General features: G+C 38.1%; 1 long non-coding RNA gene across 1 annotated transcript; it reads left to right on the forward strand.

Moving 5' to 3' along the window:
* Positions 1-4379: 4379 nt before the first annotated feature.
* On the forward strand, positions 4380-23495 carry LOC117871112. Its single transcript, XR_004644154.1, has 5 exons — positions 4380-4457; positions 7505-7653; positions 9054-9467; positions 21386-21535; positions 23349-23495. It is a non-coding gene; the product is annotated as an uncharacterized LOC117871112 (long non-coding RNA).
* The last annotated feature ends 860 nt before the right edge of the window (positions 23496-24355 follow it).

Here is a 24355-nt window from a genome sequence, read left to right on the forward strand (position 1 = left end):
CCAAGTGTACCACTCAAGCCTATCTGATAAATATTTCATGTTATATTTCTAAACAATATTTTTTAAAGTACTTAAGGCTTGTGAAAGTTGTGAATTGCTGCTATTGCAGGAATTTATGGTTTGAGTGCGCCTTGGTCTCTGATTAACTTGCCAAGAGTGGTGCTACTGGTTGTCATTTATGATGGGAATTGTAACAAGGACACCTGTCTACTTCAGATTCATTTCACACTGGCCAAACAACCATCAGATTAATAAGTTTCGGTCATTACTGGTCTGAGACACAAACAGACAGTATTCCCAATATTATCTGTCTTTATCCATCAAAATCTAACAGCTCAAACAACCTTATGTGTCAGATAGCTATAGTAGGCTCTAAAAATTAGATGTGCATTCATATAACAGACTGCAGCCACTTTGATATAGTCATTACAATCCTATAAATATGAACTGGAAATATTTGTATGATACCTCAGCAGTTAGTATGATTTACTGGATCAATTCTCATTGTTAAAAGACAGTTAAGTTTGCAAAGTGAAGGACTGCAAAGATAGAAAATGACAAAGTTAAGCTTGCCCCATGTGGTGTATGAATTACACTTAAGTCTTTAATTACAAACGATAATGGATCATGCACTATTGATATGACTAGGAAGCTGGTACTATCTCTGTATACACCACTGGTGGACCATTACTGGAACAGTATGTCCAATTTTGAAAATCTTGGCTTATGTTCCTCTCACTGAATCTCTACAGATTTTGAAAAACAGATCACGTGGGAAAAAATGCATTTTCTACATTTTCTATACTTGAAATCAGATGACCTGTTTTCTAACTTCTTGACTAATAGTAAACATACCAAATTTCTGACCCAAAAGTATGAGATTTTGTGTAAATGGAAATACTGGGGAAACCTCAACTATGGGCATCTTCAAACACTGCCCTATAAACTATATAAAAGCACACCTACACTGCTCATATGCATGCACAATAGGAACACAATTCTTAGTACACTCCATTATTTACTAACACCTCCCGTGATGTTTAGGTATGATAGAGTTCTAAATCTTATGCACCAGATTCCAATTCCCTTATTTACACTGAATAATACCATTTAGCATGAGTAAGATTACCAGAATCTGGCCCTCTGTGAGTAGGTAACACATATAGATTATAAATCCTAGGCACAATTGGATCATGTGAGGATGGAATTTAAACCTTAACTCAGTTTGTCTTACATTATAAAAATGTTTATAATTTTCATATAGGTTATTAAATATCCCAGGAATGCTATTTTCTGTGTTTTGCTTTGTGACAATACTGAACTATGTGGCACACTTTAGAAGTACAGCAAAGGAGTGGGCAATATATATAAAATTCACACCTGTAGCTGTAAGAGCTTCAGAGTTATAAATATAGCTACAGTATTTGGGGTTTAAATTTATGAAAACATTATATGGTAAAATGCTCCTCAAGAAAACAATCTCTTTTTACAGTATTTGAATGAATCATCAAAATTAAATTAAAACCCATTAATGATAGAGACTTAGGAAACCCAAAACTTTCTAGGCTTTGGAGTGTTGAGAAATCCTCTCTGAAGATTTTCCAAGAGTAGGCGATACATTGTGCCTCATTTGAACATGTCTGACAGGATATACTGTTTTTTTTAATTGAAGATCAGGTTCCCACTGTGGTTTGAAACGTTTCCATTGTAATAATCAGAGAACTATTTTTAGTATTTGTGGAATGATGCTTCAGAGTCCATTGTAAATTCAGAGCATATGTTCAGTGACAAGAAACAGCAGAATCCCCTCCATTTTATGAACTGTTAATGAGTCTATAAACTGATTGTTTGGTAGCCAGAACTCTGTTACTACTGTCGTCCAACATTCCAGTCTGGATTTCTGCTGGCAAAAGTAATTGTTTCCAAAGTTAGAACTCTGTTCTTGTCTTACTTTTAGCCACATAGAAGATTTTTTGTTTTTGTTCTTTAAAAAAAAAAAAAAAGAAAGAAATTAGACAATTCAAATAGAAGTGCAGTGCTGTGCTGTTTTACCACTCAGATGAGATGAAGTCTGTGTTCTCCCTTTCAGAGTTTGTGAGAATCTCTGAAGACTTATAAGGATACAAGTGGAAGCTGGAGTGGGGGGAAGGAGGCACATTTGCTAAATGAGTTTTTGCCCTCCAGTTCCCATTGATTTTAATGGGATCAGCGCAGCTAAAACAGCACTGAATGCTTTGTAAACAGATATGTACAATAGTTGTCCAAAACATGGTGAAAAAAGCAGAAATGAGCCAACAAAAATTAATATGCTGCATAGATTTCTTCTTCTCTCTATTATATATATAGTTACACCAGTTGTATCCAAAGGAATGGGATAAGACCACATTATCTAAAAACCCAACCAACTTTAATTCAATGAGAAATCTCACACAGCAATACCCGTCTCCCCTAGAGCAGGCAACAGATGGCATCGTGCACCACCAGAACACACACTTTCAGTTTCCCATTTCCCTAGTCTCTCTCTCAAACCACACCCCCAGCCACTGGGGGGAGAGGAAGTCCATTACAATGTTTCTTAAAGGCATACTTGATGTGTTCTGAGATGGATGCCACATACAAATATCAAAGTCACCCACCTATCTTGATAACCAGTTGAATCTGTCATTCTGTGAAGTTGCTTGACCAAACCTACTAATTTTTTTTTAAACGGTCATTTAAACAGCTCACATTCAAGAAAGGTATTTGTGAGACAATCCTAATTAATTGTGTCATGAACTTTTATAAGGTAGCTGCGCACTAAAGGAATACATGCTAATCCGTACATTCTTGGTCATCCAATTCTGCCACTAAGTCTTAAGCAGACATATTCTTTTGTGTAATTTATTGTAAAGGAGACTATAGATCATCACTTAACTGGACTGTGATAGCACCTATAATGTGCTGTGCACCACACAGACATGCAGGAAAAGATAATCCTGCTTGCAATCTAAAAGACAACTGCAGGCAAAATGATAGGGGTAAGGGAAAACATAGAACCAAAGTGCTCAGGGTAGTGTTTAGTATGCGTCTTATTTCCATATTGTTCCATTCATTTTTATTATAGGGGCACAGTTGGGATGAGAGAGAATGGCAGAAAGAAGGTGTGAATAAATAGGAGAAAGGAAGAAGAGGAGGGCTTTAGGGAGAAAAGGCAGGAAAGGCAAAGGAGGAAAACAGAATGTGGAGAAGTATGGAGGGCAGGGAAAGTCAGGCAGGCAGTTGGATAGTAGAAAGTTGGGAAAACAATCCATCAGCAGACAGAGCAGAATGTCTAGCATACAAATTGTGAAATGTAATCCTCTTCTGACATCACCAGCATCACTGATGGTGGTGATGAAATCAAGAGATCAAGCTGGGCCTCTGCCTGCTCATCTGCTACTGCTACCCTGGTTCCTGCTGGTGGACAACTCCTGTATGCCTGGTAGATAGATTCATCCTTGGGAGCTTCTGCTCTGCCGCCCTACCCCATGTGAGTAAAGGAATGGGGGTTGCTTGCAATGGAGTTCTCATTGACATCCTCTCCCTTGCTACTGTCTCAGCTTCTGTCGGGTTATATCAACTTCACCAAATTTTTTCTGCCCAGCCACAAAGATCTGTGTGTCTGCCCTTTACTATTAAACTGATCATGTAAAACTAAGGATATCTTGCTCACCCATCTTTAAATGTTACTCGCCCTGAGCATATGGGCAAGGAAACAATTTGAAAAATACAGCCATTTGTTGGACAGACTTTTACCACATCATTTTGATCTGCTACTTCATTTTACTGGGGAGAAGCACAGTATTCAAAGATGTGGATATCAATATAGCCAGTAGTTAAGACAGATTGACAGTGAGCCTCTACTCAAGTGCTGACAGGACACTGTCTATCAGTGGCATTTCAACAAAGAGGCCAAAGCTGTTGAAACAACCACTGGAGATTGAACCAGTGGTACATCATAATGATAGGATACCAGTAGCTTTTTAAGTGTGCAGCAAGTAGTGTCCCACCACCCTCTCCCAACACTGATGAATGAGGCAGAAGCATCTTGGGATGCCATAGTTCCTTAAGGGCTGAGACAGTCAGGACTACAAGTGCCATGGCTACTTGCAAAGTATAGTTAGCAAGCTGCAGTCTGTCCACAAAACTGACTGGTAAAGTCACAACTCATGCAAAGAAAAAAAAAATCAAGATAATCCAGCTCAAACATGGCAACTGCCTCTCCTTTATCTGTTAACATCAAGTAAAATTCACCCCGATGCTGAGTGCTATGAACAAGTTTATGACCCACTTAAGTCCTACGTAAGCCCTGAAAACAGAGGAATGCCCTATACTAATACTGTGATTTATTTTCTTGGTAGTTGCCACAGCTATATCTGCCCTTGAAAATGTGCTGTTTCTTCATATGGTCAGAAAAGGGTATCTCTATGTTATTTTAGGTAAAGTATACTATTGATTTCCCTTGAAGCAAATGCAGGACAACATGTTATGCATGTTCATTTTTTAAGAGGACTTTGCAGGGCAGACCTCTATGATGGTATGCCTAAGATCCACCCCCATCAGTTAATAAAAGACATGAATGTGTTGAAATAAGTTAAATGCATTTGTTTAATTTAGGAGACAGTATTGTTTCTCATTAAGACAATCACCTGCAATTTATTATATTTTAAACATTAAACTTTTCCAAACACTGTTCACTAAAGATTGTATTGAACTCACTTATAAATGGTTAAGTAATAGCCTGATGGAAATATTTGTCACATGCAACTGCAAAAGTTTTAATATCCTTCGTTCTAAAGTGATATTCATCTTAAGGTGCAGGAAATTAAGCATCAACCACAATTTAACCCACATCCACATCTACATCTACATGGTAATGTTGTACCCACAAGCCCTCCAAATATGCTGTTTTAGGGTACTGTCACCTAGGGACATGTACACAAATCAGTGGAAATTTTTAATTTATCATGAAAAATTCTTTTTTCCAAAAAACTGTGTGGGATACAAATGTACCACACTGTTATCCTATATTTTTAGTATTTATATGGGCATATGTTTGCTTCTAGTGAGAGTATCTTATATTGTAATAGTGGTGAATGTCTCCCCTCACTAAGCTAACTTGTCTTTTTTTTTTTTATTATTTTTTAAAACACACAAATGTAATTTGCCTATACTAACTGATAACACATTTGTGGTGTAATGTTGTACCCCACGAGGATATATGATGCAATAACTCATGAACTAGTGACCATCCAATTATGTTGTTTTAGGACATTGCATATGCTAATTGATAATGCATTGCCGTGACAGTGGTTGATAGAGTCACCCTAAGATAGAAGGTACTCCAGGGATGTGTGAAAATTGCATTTCAAAGGTTCACACAGAATGAGACTTCTGCTAGTTCTTTCAGTTTGCTAGAAGTTTTTTTCACCTAAAACATTCCAAAAAATTCTATGTTTCTGAATGCATTTAGGGGACAATAGTCCCCCATGATACAGTTAAATAAACTTTTTTCTTGATGCTGGATGAAGGTTAAGGCTTAATGGGTATTAAATCTGTAAATCCCTACACGTTAAAGTGAGATAATACATCTACATTTGCACTTCATAACAGCACAGAGTGTTTGTTCATAAGTCTAATAATATGAATAGTAATATAGTACTAACCCTATATAACTTCAGATTAAATAGCATCTAAGTCAAGCACAGGCCTTGTGTGGGGTTCGCTGCACAGGGATAAATTTGGCCCTTAGACTGGCAATCGTATGGGCATCTCACAGTGAAATCTGTTTTATATAAACATTCCAGAAACTAAAAAAAGCACTTGAATGGAAGTTGTCTTCTAACAAAGGCAAAGTGGAAGACAGGAGACTGACTGACCCCACTGTGGTCTCTAGTACACATTTCATTGTCTAGCACTGGGCAGAGGGAGGCAGTGCTATGCTGGAGAGCAGACAGTGAGGAATACCTAACGTGGTGCTTTGCTTTGAAGATGCTGAAAAGATTAAAACTTTTAAGCTGAAGGACTAAGATTAGTGTCCATGATAGCAGACACTGGGGTGATAGCCTGACCCCATTGAAGTCACTGGAAGTTTTGCCAGGGATTTCGGTGGGGCAGAATTTCACCTTAGAAGTCCTGCAAAGTTTCTTTTACGTAGTTGTCATGGGAAGAGGATATGTCCTATCAAGTAGATGGGGCAATGATTTCAATGGTAAGAGATTTGTTTTGTATTTACCTTTTTCATGAAGTTGTTAATTCATTGAAAAGGTGTGAGCAAACCCCTCACTCTGCTGAACTTAAAATAAATGTGAATGGCCCTAATAACAAAGCAATTTATTTTTCAGATTTCTATTGCAACGATAACTCCAGTTAAAATTCCACAAATACTATTTTATATGCATTATCTGGCTGTCTCTTTAACATATAAATGAAAAGATTATGTAAGAGTCTGTGTTTAATCTCCTCCAATGTGTGTTAAACATTGCAGAAAAAGAAGCCATTTTTTCTTGAAACAAGGAGGTTATTGACCTAGGTAGCGTAAACCTCACATCTACAATGTCAACAGAAAAAAAATCACTGCTGAAAGCTTGAAAGTACTATTTGCCCACGTAAATTCAAAGGCATGGCCCCTTTTTATCTGTATATTTTTCATGCTCACTGCAATGTGAATGTCCGATTAAAAGCTTCTGCAAATAATCTGAGTGTGTAATTAGGGGCACACAGCTCCCAGACTGGGGTTAATACCCTCACAAATATGCAGATCTAGCTGGGAACAAATTCAGTTTCACTGTATTTTTCCTTGTATTTAAAATCTTCCTGTGTTTTGAACAATGATAAACTAAAAATGGATGTATCAACTTTTAGAGCATCAGTAGTTGCCGAGATATGCATGTTACACATAGAAATAGGTTAACATTGCATATTAATATAACGTCTTGTTCATTTTTATCTCAATAAAAATGATCAATAATATTTCACCCAAGAGTTATTTTTATCTACATAGCTTGACATTACTGCACTGAAAAGTCCCATGAATAAAGTGATATCAGGCATTACTAAGCCATGATTTATACAACATTTATAAAGTATGTTTTAGGAAAACTAAGTGGATGATATAAAGAATCAACAGGATTCCATTTTAATTGGTCTTGTTGGATTCTGAGGAGGTGGGCAGGCGCAAGCCCAGCCATGGCTAAAGGACCCTCCCCCAGCCTACTGGGAGGATCCACTGAGCCCAGGAACTTAATTACAGGGGACAACCGAAAAATATAACAAGGACAGGTGTGAAGGTCAAAAGATCAAAAAAAGGGAACCTGAATGGGTTAATTGATGCAGGTGGCCATTCATTCCACAGAAGTTGTATAATAGATAAATATATTGCAGAGAATTACATTGACAGTACAAAATATTTGTATTTTAATTGATGCAAGTGAGCAACAACCTGAGATGACTTGCATAAATTGCAGATGATTTTTTTTTACCATAGGAAACAAGAGCATCTGATTATCAAGAGATCTTTTTTGGGTTACCTGATGATCATGTCACTATGTGTGTCTCATTGCTGTGTGAGGAAGTTATTGGTTTTGAACTATAATGCTTTGATGTAATGAAACTGGACATCCCAGGGATTACTGTGTAAGTATAAATTCTGTCCCTCAATTAAAGACAGTCTGAGTCCCTCTACTTAACTACACACACACACACACACACACACCCCATCTTCTGAGTCGATGCCTTGGGTATAGAATGTCCTGCAGATACAGCTTGATCTTGCAAAGTGGTGAGCACTCTATCCCCAGTCCAGCACAGCATTTAACTTTAAGCTTGGGCATGGAAGTACACCTCTACCTCGATATAACGCTGTCTTCGGGAGCCAAAAAATCTTACCGAGTTATAGGTAAAACTGTGTTATATTGAACTTGCTTTGATCCGCCGGAGTGTGCAGCCCCGCCCCTCCCCCCCGGAGCACTGCTTTACCGTGTTATATCTGAATTCATGTTATATTGGGATAGAGGTGTAATGTTAAGCATGTGCTTAAGTGCTTTGCTGGATTGGGGCCAGAGTGCTCAGCACCTTGCAGGATTCCATATGTAGCACTAGTGATGCAAGGAGAGGATTTTGTCAGATGTGAACTACAATATAACATGTGGATACTGGGGACAATTAATTCCTCTAACCATATCAAGACAGAAGTCTGCATTCCAGAAAGGAATTATAGTTTAGTTAATTCTGCAAAACAGAGGAAGGAATGCACCATCAGAAAAATATTAATTCAACAAATGACCACATTAAAAAAATTCTGAGATGTAAGGCGTAGTCAAAGAAATACGTAGTTATCCTTGATAGCCATATTTGTTCTCATAATGTGTAGGGATTTAAACCATTCCTTGAGAGGGTAGCCATGAATACTCATTTTACAAATCCAGACAATGATTCCAGGATTAAAAAAATTATTCAGCCAATGACCTGCTTTGAACCATGAAAGATAGGACATTGGCTACAGCTCATTTAACTGTATTTTAACTGCCATCTATATTTTTCTGAATTTCCTTTTCCATCGGTACTGATTACCACAATATTTGTATCTGAATAGAAATTTTTGCCTGTCTAATTTAGCCTGTTCATCTCTCTTGAGTCTTTCAGAGGTTAGGACATCAGTATCTTTAGAAGATAGAGAACTTTGGTGCATGCAAAAACTGGATTGTAACATGAAGCTAGGAAAGAGAAGCAATAGTAAAGGGTAAATTGGTAGATTAAGGTCCCCAACTGTGAATGCAATGCTGATTTCAAGATGACAGTTATTCTAGATGTAAGCCTCAGAGGTAGAAGGTTAAAAGGGAAAAGAAATTCACAGTTCCCCCTATAGGAAAAAGGGAAAATGCTAGCTCCTGCAGGCTTAATTTACATGCAATTTCTCTGCAGTGTGGGTCTGTACAAATTTATGTTATATTTTATGGAATTTGTGTTCTGCTTTTGAAAATTATATTAATGGTGCGTGTAAATGTATTTGTGAAAGTTGAGAGAAATTATTACAGGGAAAAGCAGGCTGAACGGACAGGTAGTGGACTCTGGCTACTGAGCTCAAATTGAGCAAGAAGAGATCAGGGACTCTGTTGCTTTGCTTTGGATTTCCTGCCCTTGGATCCTGAAGGCTGTGTGAAACTGACTTGATAGGACTAACCTGGTAGAAGTGGAGCTGACTTTGTGGGGCTAAACTTACTAGCATCCAAGCTGGTAGAGCTGAGTTTGCTGAACTGTCCTGGCTCAGCTGCTACACAGGACAGTTGAATTCGCTGAACCCAACCTGGCCCGCTGGAGCTCACATTGTGGAATCCAAACTGGCAGTCACAGATTGGAGTGGGGCTTGGTGGTGTTGACATCACTGCACTGGAGCAGCCAGGCTGAAGAATCGTCCCTGCACCTACTTGACCCCTCTGGAGGCTGATCAGGTTTGTGACTGAGGTTTAGATAGGAGGGGATTGTATTTTATTAAGAGTTCTGGGGCCCCCAACAAGTGAGCAGAGAACGCTATGGGTTTGGCCAGACCACTCAAACTGAGTTTTGCCAATTCCATTTTACTCTGTAAATAGATGTTTCTCATTTTCCAAAAAAAGAAATTTGTGGTTTCATAGTCCCAAGGATTTCAGAGGTCTTGAAGCAGGGAAGAAACCCTTGTATCAGCGACCAGGGGAGTTAAATGTTAAGTTTCTGAAATGTCAGAATGGATAAGGTTTTAGATGGGACCTTGAGCCAATTATTTTAAACAGAACCCCTAGACATCATTTGAGCTCAGTGCCTACCTCTTGCTAATGAAACATGGCAGAAGAGTTGCATAATTTGAGATGGCAATGTTTATGTATTGTAATAGAAGTAAACTGCATCACAAACCTCAGGTTTTTAAAGTTTGTGTTGGTTCTGTTACTTCTTTTCAAAGTGTTCATACTGCTTTCTTCTGTCCAGAATTTATTGATTTTGGTAAAGTGAGAAACAGTGCAAGATAAGCTTCTTCAGCACTCTTTCCTTTCTGAACACACATGAGGAGCTCTCTTCAGTTATATCCAACCCTTGTATTAATTCCTTACTATGAGACTCTTGCCCACTGGCTATTTAACACAATCTCAATAACTGGCTTGCCTCATTGTGCAGTAATAAACCTACTAGCCACAGCAAAAAAACCAAAGCTATGTAGAGTTATTGTTTCTGAACTTCAGATGTAGGATGGACAGATATCTCCCTAACACTACAGATATATATGAACTATAGGCAACTTATTTAAAAGCAAAGAATTGATACTTCCAATTAATCAGTTTTGGTCTTCTGTTATTCTGCCACAGTTGGTAGACAAGTAGTGTGTTTTTGACGTTTCCATCTAGACAGAAGATCAGACACTGTGAAAGTAAGTGACAGTAAAGCTAATTAAAATACTTGGGTTCAGTTACATGAAATTTCAAAAGGGGGAAGAATGGGATGCTGCTCACCAACCATGGTGACCTTTTGCTCCTATAGCTAGTGCTGGACTAAGTCATAAGAGGGGTGTAGGTGTGTGTGTGTGCGTGCGCAGGGGGTGGACAGGGGAACGACGACAACATTTGTTTAATATTTATATTGTGTACTAAATACAAAACTGCAAAGAAATATTTAATCTTGAAATAATTTCATATATAATGTATCAGACAACTACACTGAGGTCAAACTGTGTCTGAATTTGGCCCCAATATCCTGCACCCCTCACTGATTGTCAGGAGTTTTGCCTGAGTAAGGATTCAGAGCTAGGCCTTAAGAAAATAATCCCCTTTACACAGATACACGGTAAGGAGCAGCAGCGCAGAAATGATTCTACATCTAATGTTCCACCTGGGGGGAAGTGGCAGGATAAGGCACATTCCCTCTTCCTACCTATTCCCCAGCTGCCACCAGATTCATTAGGGTCTTTACAAGGCAGGGTACCAATTAGTACAGACTTCAAGGCTTCTCCCAATCTGCCATAATCAGCCCCAATGCCCATGATTAAGGAGTATGGGTTTAAACTGCTGCTTCCCTATCCTGCATTGGCACAAAATATCCCTACTAAGATAACAGAATGATATGTGAATTGATTGTACAGTGGTAAACTGTAGATTGGAAAGTACTGACTTATGCAGTTAATGCAGAAATTGCTGTGCTACTAAATGCCAAAAAGGGAACAATAGATGACTAAGCAGTTTTTCTGTTGTCCATAAAGGCAAAAACACCAACCACAAACAATGATTAAGAGTTTCATCAAGGAGAAAAGGCAAACAGTTGGAAGAAATGGCTTCTTTTCTTTCCCTTGGCCTTTACGTTGCTTGGTGTACAGTAGAGCTGTTTAACAAAATGAATAGCACAAATAATGCTGTGAACACATGTTCTTTGTAAGTGGTCAAGATCTCTAGAGGACAGTGTATTAAATTGCAGATATTATCTATCTAAACCAAAAATCATAAAAGCATGAAATTAGTAATTGACTCAATTTACCTCGTTTATTAGTGGCATAGACCTCTGTTTGAATTAATATTGCCCAATGGAATTTCAAGTGGTAGTGACATGGCGTATCATGACACGAATTAGCGCCTGCTTCTATTACTGTACTTCAAGCCACCCATATCCCCCAATTAGGTTGGGTCTAATCTAATATGCATGCTTTCAGAATTTCTATTGACAATAAAATGTGACTGCTTTCCCCCCCTGTAATGTCATGTTCATTTTACATAACAGTTAATTTCCTCAGCATTATGTTGGCACTGGATAGTGGGTTACTGGTTATATTCTACCACAAAAAGTTATATGCACTGTTACTGTGAGCCATACTGCATGTTCTATTCAGTCACAATTAAGTTAATTAAAAGATAAAAAGTTATTTTATACATAAGACATACAAGTAGCTTGAACAGAATTTCACTGCAGCATGCTGGCCACCATGTTATAACAACAATTTCTCAGCTCATCACAACTGCATTTTATTATGGCGTGAATAAAAAGCAGGATGTTTAACTTTGTAGAATGATAGCTCAATTGTTTTGAAGGAGATTAGATAATTTACTAACAAAGATTTGTATATGACTGACTCTCTCTGACTATCAGAAAGGACTAATGATGTCTGCAATAGGACTACTAATTAATCCTTGTTATAATGTTTTCCACATTCAATGGTCTATAGAAATATTAACTAATTTGTCCTAAAAAATATTCCCATGATGGCCTCTATTTTACAGATGGGGAAACTAAGGAACAGACAAATTAATTGGCTTCCCTAGTCACAGATGAAATAATGAGTCAGTCACAGAGCTCAGATTAGAACCTATGATGACCTCCCATTTTTCATCTGGATCACATTGCCTCACTTCAACCAACCATAAACCAAATGTCATAGTGTCAAAAGAAAATAGCTGATAGTTATGTAAGGATTCTAAAGTAACCTAACCTAAAAATATAAATACACATGTCTCAAAGTGCATAAGTCTCCAGCCCTACCCCTTTTCCCTCACTATAGCCTCCACACTGAGGGCATTGAAGACAGCTGGCCACATTGGGATTCCATTCCACTTAGGGAAGATTCAGCTGGGTTGATTAAAGGTGGATGTCCAGAGCTGCTGAGTAGATGGGGAAGTGTCATCTGGCATGTCTGCTTCCATTTATTCTTTTCCATTTACACTTCTGATGAACATGCCCATTCTAGAGAAGATGCCCATCCAAATACCACGCTCTGAGGTGAAGCTACTAGTTCCCCATGTCAATTACTGCTGGGAAGTGGGCCTGGTCTTGCTGTGGTAGGTTGTTAGCAAAGTCCTCCTATTTGCTGTAATTCAGGAAGTCATATTTGGCAAGCAATGCTTGGTAATTCAAAACCCTAAATTGCAAACTGGGGGAAGAGAAAATCTTGTGGCCTAAAAGGTTCAGTCGCTTGCCCTCCCTGTCATATGGGGTGTAGCGTGGATGATGTTGTCTAGTCCATTCTGTGGCTGCCTGTACCACAAGTGACTTTGGAGGGGGTGTAGGAACAGAAACTCAGATCCCTTGGTTGGTGCATAGTATTTTTTTTGCCCCTTTTGGGGTAGGCGTACATGTGGCTGGCATATGCCAAACTATTCTAGTTGGCTTAAGAATGGCATCATTGATTGGTAGAGTGACTCTGCTTGGCACTGATAAGTGAAATATATCCCAGCAGTTTATATTGAGCATCTTGGATCGCTTCCGGGGGAATGTGAAGTTCTCCTGCCACTCTACATAGGAGATCCTTAACTTGGTGATAGTCATCAGGGTATGGGGGGAGGTCAAAGCCACTTCTACATCAGGTGAGGATGATGGGAATCTCTTCTGTTCTGGTGGTAGCATTGGAGTCAGGCTGTGCAGCTCATCTTCCATTACTGGTTCGAAGCATCTACTTGAAGGCAGTGAAATAGGAGATGCCTCCCTGACAGAACAGATGGGTTCCAAAGCTGGATATTGGGGCCAGGCTCCCTCAAAAGGCAGCATGACTGATCCAAAGGGTGTGTGGAGGGCCCCACCGTGCCAGGAACCAGTGACTCCATGTTGGCTGGAGTGGAGAATACTGCCACTATGTAGAAGGCTGCCATTGGTACTTGTAGTGGTGAGACAAGATGGATGGTCTCTGATTCCCACCCAATTCCTTTGAAGACAAAATCTCTGAGACCAGTTCCATCGATGGTACTGTGAGCCAGCAGAAGAGCATGCCTCACCAGAGTGGTGGGAGGGGAGTGTCTCAGGTGCAGCATATCTGGTGCCGGAGATAATGTCTCCCTTGATTTAAACATCCTCAGAAGTTATGAGGTGTTGGTCTCCCAGGGCAAACACTTCCTGGTGCTCAGCACTTTTCGCAACCTCCCTGGGGTCCAGCACACTTTTTTAGTCCCCAGACTCGTACGGAAGCAATAGTCTTCCCTGGAGTGGATGGCTCTTTAGCTGTGAAGGGCACCGATGTTGACTGTGTGTGTGGGCCCGCACTTGGTACCAGTGGATCTGTCTCTTTATGTGGCTTCTTCTCACGTCTGTGCACTTTAGTGTGTTCCATCCCTATGATGAACTCATGGAAGGAGTCATTCCCTTCTTAGGTCTAGAGGAAGACTTACTGCCATGCTTATGTTCATGCTTCTTTACTTCCCAACTAGGCCTCAGTGCAGGATCCATAATAATGGTAATGCTGGAACTGGCCTCAGACTTCTCAGCTGGAGGCACACTTCAGGCAGCCTCTAGCCTGTGTCCGGGATAGAGGGATTGCTCAGCCAGGATCTGAATGAGGTCTCATGGCGACTTCTATGAGGTGCTTCTGGAGAGCCTGGCCTTCTTGGGTATGGCTCGGGAAGGACTGGCAGATAGTGCACCTGGATGAAATGTGGGCTTCTCCCAAGCAGCAGAGGCCACTATGATGTTCATTGCTGACTGAGAAGGAACGCGGGCAGGAGGTGCAGATTTTAAAGCCGGGTTTTTTGGCATGGTCCAGTATCTGCATGCCAGTGTAAGAAGCAGGAGGAGGGTTCACAGTGAACCAAAAAAGGATGCCCAGTCTTATTCCTAAAACTAGCAAACTACTAATAATTACTATATAAACACTAAAAATAATAAAAATTGTAAATTAGTTATGTACAATCGTAATTTTTTTTTTAAGTGCGACATGCAGGAGGACAAGTAGTACCAACCCGGACCATATAGTGGTGAGAAGGAACTGGAGACATGGTTGGTCCGTTCCACCCCCTTTATCACCTCAGACGAAACCACGAGGGGAACCAAGAGTGCATGTGTGGACCAACAGACACTGCTACTTTCAAAATCTCCGGGCACATAGTGTGCATGCATAAACCCTCAGTGGAATACAATAGGGACCATCACTCAAAGAAGAGCTCTCAATATCTTTACTATAACTTTACATTTTAGAGAAAAGAAAAAATGGGGGAGCTCACTTTGGTGGGAAAAGCAGCCCGCTGCCTATAACTGTACCTTAATGTGAATGTTTGCAGTTTCTATTAAAAAATCCTTAACCCTGACAGCGTGTTCGAAATTGAAACAGCATTTCTTATCATAGACTGTACTGGGCATTAAGGACCTGATCCATAGAAGTGAATGGGAGACTTTCCACTGACTTCGGCTCAGACCCCAATTCCCTAGTGATGCCCAGATAGCACTAATGCTATTGAACTAACTTTTCTTACAGTATTTTGAAAGTGTAATACTGTAAAGGATAAAACAAGGTAAAACTTTTTTTAAAAGAAAGTTGTAATAGCAATAATGACCTTGGCATAGGGCAATCCCTGGGGAATTAATGACTGGCTGGGCTAATGGCCTTTGGCTTTGCCTCAGGTCATCAGCTTTCCCCGCTGGTTATTAATCCTCAGGAAATGCCCTATACCTCAATTATAAATATTTAACTTGTGCCATAGCCATAATCAACAATGTTTTTCTTGGTGCTATAAAAATGGCTGCAGAATCTTGTAAAATGCTTCATTATACATAATATTACATATGATATTACTCTATTAATACACATAATATTATAATGCATTAACTATTGATGGCTCCATTGACTTCAGTGGGCTTTGGATCAGGCCCAGCTCCTACATTATCTGTATGCAATGATTTACTATATAGTAATTTATTGTCTATAGAGTTCCTAAGAGCAGGACAAATTGTCAGTTCATGTGCTCATATTTCTTCACTACAGTTCTTTAAAAATATATTCCTTTACTATTGGAAAATATAAACTCAGAGAAAACCCATCCTCAATACATTTCTTTTTTTTTTTTTTTTTTTAAGTTAGCTATCTCAGTTTTGTGAATGTTCAAGTAGGTTTACTAAAGAAATGGAGAGCTGAATGTAATTTATCTACACTGAATTGGATTCAAATTTTGATACAAGCAGAAAAAAACCTTTGACAGAGCACAGTTTATTGATTAAAATGCATTTCATTAATGTAAAGGCCTTTGAGCAATAGAGAAAGAAAGTAGTAAGAAGCACAGAAAAGGTGTATTTTTATGTCAGCTAATAACCCTCCTACCTCCTCTGGCTATATAACAAATTGATTTGTGGCTGCAATGGCTTATTCATTTAGTTTAATGTAAAATTAAAGAAGCTACTGTGGTAAATAATCAAGATTTTACTTAACATTTCTAATCTAACAGCAGCAATTTTAAATGTGTACACATCTTGAGGTATTTTTCTTCAACTGTGGTATAAAAGGAGGCATTTTATGGATTGTGTACCTCCAAGTTTTAGTATTGTATATGATGATTTGACGTAAGCCAGTTTTAAAAATAGGATATAAATCACTTATTAGTTTTTATTTTATTTTTTTTAAAGCAAACTACTAAAATGGTGCCATGATACTCCATTTATTGTATGCGTTTTATAATTAATCAATACCATGAAAGAGGGAGTGTTTCTGTGTGATTATAAAACATCCCTTGTCGTGTTATAAGGAACAAAGTCATATCTAGAATTACTTTAATCATCCAAGTATAATAATTGCCTGGAAATACACTCCCTGCAGTGTCTTATTGCTAATAGAATTATAGTTGGATCACATAGCAGCAGTGATATTTAAGGCTGCCTAAGTAGCCCCAATATGAAGGCACTTTTTCTGTTACTTGTAACTTTTACACTTTCACCTGATATTTCAGCTGAATATGGTTTTGAAAGTTTAAGCAAAAACTCACTGTTTTTGAGAGCAACAGTGAGTATGGGATTTATTCCATTTGAGTATTGAACATAGATAAGGAATGGAACCCTTTAAGACTAGGTCTACATTTGGAGCGGGATTCCCAGCTCCCATTCAGACCCTTGTGCTAGCTGTTGTTGAGCTAGTGCTCTAAAAATAAATGTAGCAGGAGTAGCATGGGCAGTGGTGAATGGCAGAACAGGTTAGCTGTACTGTGCTGAGCACAAACCTGCCTGGGCCCCATGGGTAGGTACATACTGGGCATGGCTACCTCCCCAACACTACTAATTTTAGAGTGCTAGTACTATGAACACTAATATGAGTATGTCTATGCGAGCTGGGTAATCATACCCCTTGCTCCAAATGTAGACAGAGTGAAATTCATCCCTATGTGGAGGCCCAGCAGAAGGCCTATGTGCCTTAAGGCCTATTTTGAGGGTTTAAATAGTGTATGTACTTTGTGCTACCCCCATGCACTGTGGTGAATTTCAATCAAAGTGGAAGGGCTCTTTTGGCAACTTGCCCTAGACTTTAAAGAGAAATACAATAGTATAAAAGAGAAGTGCAGTAAAGAGAGGTATTCTTGCAATATGTGAAGATGTTTGGCTTACAAATATAAAAAGTTATAAATAGTTGAAAATTGTGCATTGGCCATATATATGAGTTTGCTTTTTTAATAATTTGATTACTAAATGAAATTATAAATTTCTTCAGGTTGGTGTTAGAGTTCAGGATTCTATGAGTGTGCTTGTGTAAAATTCTCTCTTTGAAACTTTTCAAAGTAGAAATGCATTTGCCAGACCTAGTGAGGATGTTTAACCACTGACAACTGACCTGAGAACCTGGATTAAGTTATGTTCTTAAACTTTGATAGAACCTATTTCATGAGCATCTAAGCACTGTGATACAAAATATGTAACTAACTAACTAACTAGATAAATAAAAATATTATGCTACTCTTAGTAAGTAGCACAAAAACAACTCAATACACAATATATCCAAACTGCAAGGACCAAAAAGATAAAATAGCAAACCAGAACAAACCAATTAGTTTTATTTTGTACTTTCAAGTCCCCCACAGTACTAACTCTATAGAATTCCCTCTGTCTGGCGGGGTAAATTCCATTGACTATCGCTGAATTCGTGTAAAAATCCATTCCCTTACTGAGAATAGGGTAACTTTTAGGAAGTGGGTTTCTCTATTCAGGCTCCTTTAACCAAAATCAAAAAGGCAAAAGTGATGTTACAGAGAGAGCTCTGCTAATAAACCTAGAGAATGCAACTTCAGGGACTGACATCAAGAGCATCCCAACTGAGTATAACTTTTATTTATAGGTTATTTTATCGTGAGAGGCAGTCTCTCAGGTACCACATAATTCAAGGCTTAAAGAGATTGTCTCTGATATCTTGAATGACACCTGTAAGTCAAATGGAAGTTAGTACAGAACTCTGAGGTATCATGTGTGTAAGAGCATAGAAGGCTAGCACGCAGTTTGTGCACTAGCTAAAGCTCCTGGATGGTTTTAAATGGCATTGCTATTTAGAGTGAATTACAGTAGACTAAACAAAGAGAAAAAGGAGAGGATGACCATTACAACACTTCTCAATTGAAGAAAATTGCAACCCTTATCTGGCATATTTGTGGGGGGAAAAAATGCACCGTGGACCGCCATTTCTGCCTAGGAATCCTGAAGCAGTAATGGAATTAATATGATCCAGGCACTGCAAGCTATCTTGTCAGTCTGCTTGAATATATGGCATGTAGACTGCCTTTACTAATTCTTCTTAATGCTTACTTCTGTCAGAAAACACTGCTCTAGTTTTATTTTGGTCAAGTTGCAGCCAATTCACTGTCATACAGATCTCTATCTCCAGCAGAGTAAGGAGACCATAGAACAGTATGTCAATTCCTATGCAGAGCTGTGAATGTTAGCATATAGAACTGCAAGATTTTACAAAAACAGGCTTGCTTTTAAAAATTCAATACAAGATAAAAATTAGAAGACATGCAATGAATACTGAACCATAGGCTCAAGGCAGCAAAAACAAAATCAGAAAAACTATAGTCTCTAGAGTTTTGCAATCTGAAAAACTGGGTACAGAAACTGCTGACACAATGGACAGCTATGTGATGGAAACTAACTGCCTCTTCCTTTCCTTCAAAACACACAAAACCAGCTGTGAGGTAATGTCCTCATAGGGTCCCTGTGTGGGACAGATAGGCATTAAGATTGGCCTCTGGATGGGGAACGTTTCATTTCCTTTAGAGAGAAATAATGATAGCAAAAAATGTGTGTTACTGATGGATTACGTGTAAAGTTTAAAATTCACACAGTTCAGGAAATAGGCCCAGAACCTCATCTGTTGTAAATCGGTGTAATTCCATTGAAATCCATGGAGCTGTGTTGGTTTATACTACCTGAGGTTCTGGTACTCATTGTCAAGGCTCTCACAGCACAAATTCCCTTTCATAAAAATATTATCACCTTTCACATACTGTAACACTGAGTAACGAGACATACTATGTGGGTATATTAGGCCAAATTCCCAGGTGGCATGAACAGATTTGTTGAAATTAATAGAATTGCACGAGTTTAGGCAAGCAAGGCATACAACCACATGCTTGCACTTCCCATAGGATTAACAGTGGCTTTTAAAAAAGTATTATCGTTATATAAACAATGAAGCAGCTTCTAGGAACTCCTTGGGAATCTCACAATCACAAGGCACATGAGAATCTGTATCAAGGGGGGAAAAGCTTGCTCTCTCTTCTGTAAGGTGACAGGTATAATCGTTTTGGTTCAACTCACATGGTTAGCACTGTCCCAAAATGCTCAGGCCACTCTCAATATTTGTATGGGATTCAAACCGTCAATTGAAAAAAGGTCATAAGCCAAACTGATGTTTAGCCCAGGAAGGAACTAACCACAAACATTCAAACTTATTTGAGCAATGGGATATTATTTTGCTTGCAGCCATTACATAAAGGTGTCTTGTTTTCATTCCCCATCCAGCAAGCTAATCATATTACGAACTCTTCATTAAGTAGTTAGACCTTAGGGATGCCCGCCTCACCTGCATCTAATTCTCTGGCAAATGGGTTAGCATTTTCTTCTGTGCCAGCCCTTTCAAGCAGAAAAAGCTTCCAGTCTAAATTTGTTAAGGCACCTTCAAGCCCCTACAAGAAACTGCTGTCTGATAATGGATAGGCAGGTGGCAATTTGTGATTAATTCTCCATATTGGTGAAGAATTATGCATATCTTATTATTTTTGTCATCAACAAATATCCTTTTTTATGGTCAGAGGGAGAAAATATCTCCTTGGTCCAGTAAGTGTGAATTAGATAGTAACAATCCTATTCTCAGTGGCAGGATTCAAAGATTTGAATGGTTGTTGATATTTTTTCTTTATTAGTTATGGGGTAGAACGTAATCCTTCGCTATCACATATTTCCGTGGTAAATGCTCTAGTTTAACAAAATATTTTTAAACAAAAAAAAAAAATCTTAATTTTAAAATTAACCTGCAATTATGCCATCAGATTATTTTTAAATTGATTTTACTGCATATAATCTAAATATATTTTATCCTAAAAGTCCAGAATTGCTTTACATTTTTAAGATTATTGGAAAAGTTTAATAAATGACAAAACCAAGAAACTTCATCTGTTATGAATCCAAAATTTAATATTTTGGACTAAAAAAAATCCATTCTTTCTAAAATTGTTATTTTCCATTGCTTTTTTTTTTTTTTTTTTTTGTTAAATAGATGCTTTGGGAGAACAAGTACTCCTTTAGGTTTCAATGTCTTTTTGGCTCCTAACGCAACTTTCATCTTTGCCCCAGCATAGGATTTAACAAACTATAGCTTGTTCCCAGCTTGTATACCTAAAAGCTTTCCACTGAATTCCTTCCAATAAAATCTATTTACCTCAATACTGGATTTGCTGTCCTAATATAGTTATAAATAACATCCATGAGGATGTCAGTTTAATGGCTGTGGAACTGACATGCCTGAAGTTGGCAGCTACACTGCGGGCATTCCTACACTGTTCTGCCGCTTAAACTGTGTTCAAGGCAGGCAGAACCCCTGTAGCAGAATCAAAGTGTGTCATTTTCCATGCTAATTTAGTTCAGTCTTTCTGAGAGAACCATCGCCAAATCCAGCTACTAAGTAGTACGTACAGCAAGTGTCAATTGAACTTCAGAAACCTGAACTGCTGTCCTCAGACACATGCCATTTTGTTCTCTTTGTAGACAGTGTTTAATTACAATTTGATTGGAATGCAGAGAAACAGAAGCAGAAAAAATGCAGTTAGGCATACTATTAACTTATAAACCTAGGATTTTCAAAAATGACTAGTGATTTCTTGTGCCTAAATTGTCTAGTGCTTGAAAATCCTTAAAGGGGCCTGATTTTTCAGAGGGCAGGTGTTCAGCGCTTTATGAAAATCAAGCACCTTTAAAGCATCAAGTTGAGAACCCAACTTTGTGGCATCCATAATTACCAGCTAGCTATTTCTGAAAATTTGGCCATTAAGTATTTCTTATAAAAAAGACATGATACTTTTTAGTGACACTTAACTTGTCACCAAGTAACCAGCTCATCTGAAGGCATTAAAAGGAATCAGGTTTGTAAAAGATTGCCCGCTACACAATTAATATTAATGTCATCCTTTTCTAGGTCCACCAAAGAAAACAGATGGAAAGTCAAGTGGAGTTACAGCAGGTTGAAAGTACCTACTACTGAATGTCTGTGAACTCTGCTGAAATGATGCCATTTGAAACCAATTAACCACCTCGTCTATACATCTCTCCCCAAAGCCTTGAAATAGTAATGTCTCTTTTTGTATTGATTTCCATCAACTCTCATATACTTCCCTGTCATGTAAGCTATTTAAGTAAATGGTTTCTTCCAAGATGTACTTTAATATGCTCAAAAGTGTAAACTAAAGCAGCATGTCTATTAAACAAAAACATCCTATCTATAATAGTGATCTTACATAGAGCAGCACAGAAGGTATGTTTTCCCGTGATTCTCTGAATATTATTTCTTCTGAGCATAAATGATCAGCTCTCCATTATACACCTGGGAAAGAACATGCAATATATGCTGTAATTACCAATAAAATGGAAACACTCAAGATGAGCATGCCTACATATTCAAATACAACAGAGCAAAGAACTACTCCTACTCCCTATTACTGATGCATTTATGAAGAGGATGGAACAGTAGTGGGGAAAAAAACCTTATTTTTAAAGCAGGAAAGAGACCAGGTTTTCTAAAATAAAATTTGCTGGACTTTTGTCCTATAAAACCTATCTAGAAGGCCTCCAGACACCAGCTCTATTTCCCTGTCTGCATATAGTCACATATCTCTGTAATCCTTCAAATTACCCACTGGCCACCTTTGAAGATGGTTCTTAATCCCTTAACCCATGAAATTAAGTCCTCAGCACAGTAATTTCAATTGTTATTAAATGTAAGATTTTAAAGGGATTATTGTTACTCCTGATTAATAGTATTTGTGTAGCACTGTTAGTGTTCATGTTGCTGAAGCAAAGGGAAGAGGAGCCAAGTGACATATTGCCTACCTGGAACATCTAATACTTCTGAGGCCTGAGTCCAGAACAGGCGATACAAAAATATGATGATAGGTGGGAAATATAAAATGGAATTAGTTACTGAACACATGGGTTGTAAAGATCTTCTGCAAAAGGGAAAAATGTATTAATGTTTTAAAAGGAGACTATGTTTTTTTCAAAAGCCTTTTTTCTCCTTGTTTTTTATTTTACTAATAAAAAAAATCTTGTCTACTCTATTTCCTAGAGTATGCTATATATGCTATACATATATTTGGAAACACAGATATTATAACAATGAGAATATAACATCACAAAGAGATTGAAACCTAAGCAATTGAGAGAGGAAGGAAATTTTATCCAGACTGTTTTGTTATTATTTTGTTTTTGGTGGACACAGAGTGATCAGTGATAAACACAGTACTGACAAATGGATCAAAATGTAACTTTCCAAATGGACTAAAGATGTAAAAATCAGCCAAAATTTTGTTCTCAAGATTTTTCTTATACCTCAGCAGATTAACTGGGTTATAGAAATGACAGACTTTTCTTCCTTTATATGGAATATTTTATGCCCAATGTGTCCCCTGGAACGGTAAATAATATAAAAATGTGAGGGGAATAGCTACCTGTCAGCTTCCCTAAATTGCTGTTTATAATCACTGAATAATCAAAATCTGTATCAAACAAAGCTGCAACTGTTCATTAAGTAACTTTAATGAGCCAATGTGTAGATATCATTTGTAATGTCCAGTAGGGTTCAGACTGCAACGGATCTCAGGAGTGAAAATGCACATTTATCTTGTATACATTTGTATATATATGCTTTTCATTATATAGCATATCACCTATAAAAACACATTAATTTTCTGAGGTATGCCCAAATGTGTGACTAAACTCAGGCAGGGAGCATAAGGTTAGTTTATGCAAGTATTAAGTAGATCAGTTTATGTGGCCTAAGATATTTTTTGTTTTGCTTTGAAAATTCTGACTGGAACTGCTGATATATTTTTTCTGGAATGCACATTTTTTAACATATATTTTTTGTCTGTCTTTCATTCTAGGAAAATATCAGTCTCTGTTGCCTTTCCTCTGTGTGCTTGTGTGTGTGGAAGGGCAGGGGGAAAGGAAGGAGACAGATCTAAAGCCCTTGAGAAATTAACTGTGGATTCCAAAATACCGCAGGATGCACACTCAAAAAAGATTGACTTTAGAAAGTGAGTAAAAAAAATCCTAATCATCTCTATTTAAATGAAATTGTCACATTTTGCTAATGAATATGCTCAAAAGTGCTTATAAAACATTTTATGTGAAGTAAGAATATTAAATTTTTATAGATTATAAACATATTAGTGCAAGAAGCTACCACAAGGGGATTTCCTCTACTTCCATAAGTCTCTTCCTCTTATACCAGTGCCAGAGCTTTAATCTTTTTATGCTGAAAAACAAGTACCCCAAAAATACTAAAGACAACTTATGGCAATTTTCTCCCTTTCATCTGAGGTAAAAAATCCCTACTTCTATGAAAGGGAAAAAATGGTTAAAATTAAATAGTTTTCTTCCTTAAACAGATATTCAAGCACCACATTTATTGCATTAGCTACGCATCAGCTGCACAAGCCAGCCTTGCTTCCTGGAAGGAATAGTCACTGTCAGTTTGCATTTAGCGGTTATCTTGATCCTATGGATTTAAGCTAGTTAAAATGGTAGTAGATGGAAAAGCTGACATTTAGGCATCCCACACAGCCTAACCCCTCCTGTATTCCATGAAGAATAGGAGAGAACTGGTCATGGCTGCAGTTCTTCTGATAATATTTACCCTCTATGGCTATGACATTTAACAGTATCTGTCCTCTACAGTGCATTAAATAGTTACGTGTCTTGTCTCCACTGGCAATCCCACCTCTCCCTCCACCCCCAATTTCAGTGATTAATGGCAAACCACCACATGTAGACAGAGAAAGCAATGATTTATACCAGTGAAGCTTACCTTTGCTTGAACCTAGGTTGAGTACAAATCATGGGTTTCCTTGTTTGCTATCTCAATTGTTAGCTACTGATTGCTAAAATC

The sequence above is a fragment of the Trachemys scripta genome, chromosome 1 (genome assembly GCF_013100865.1).
Source record: "Trachemys scripta elegans isolate TJP31775 chromosome 1, CAS_Tse_1.0, whole genome shotgun sequence".
NCBI classification, from domain to species: Eukaryota; Metazoa; Chordata; order Testudines; family Emydidae; genus Trachemys; species Trachemys scripta.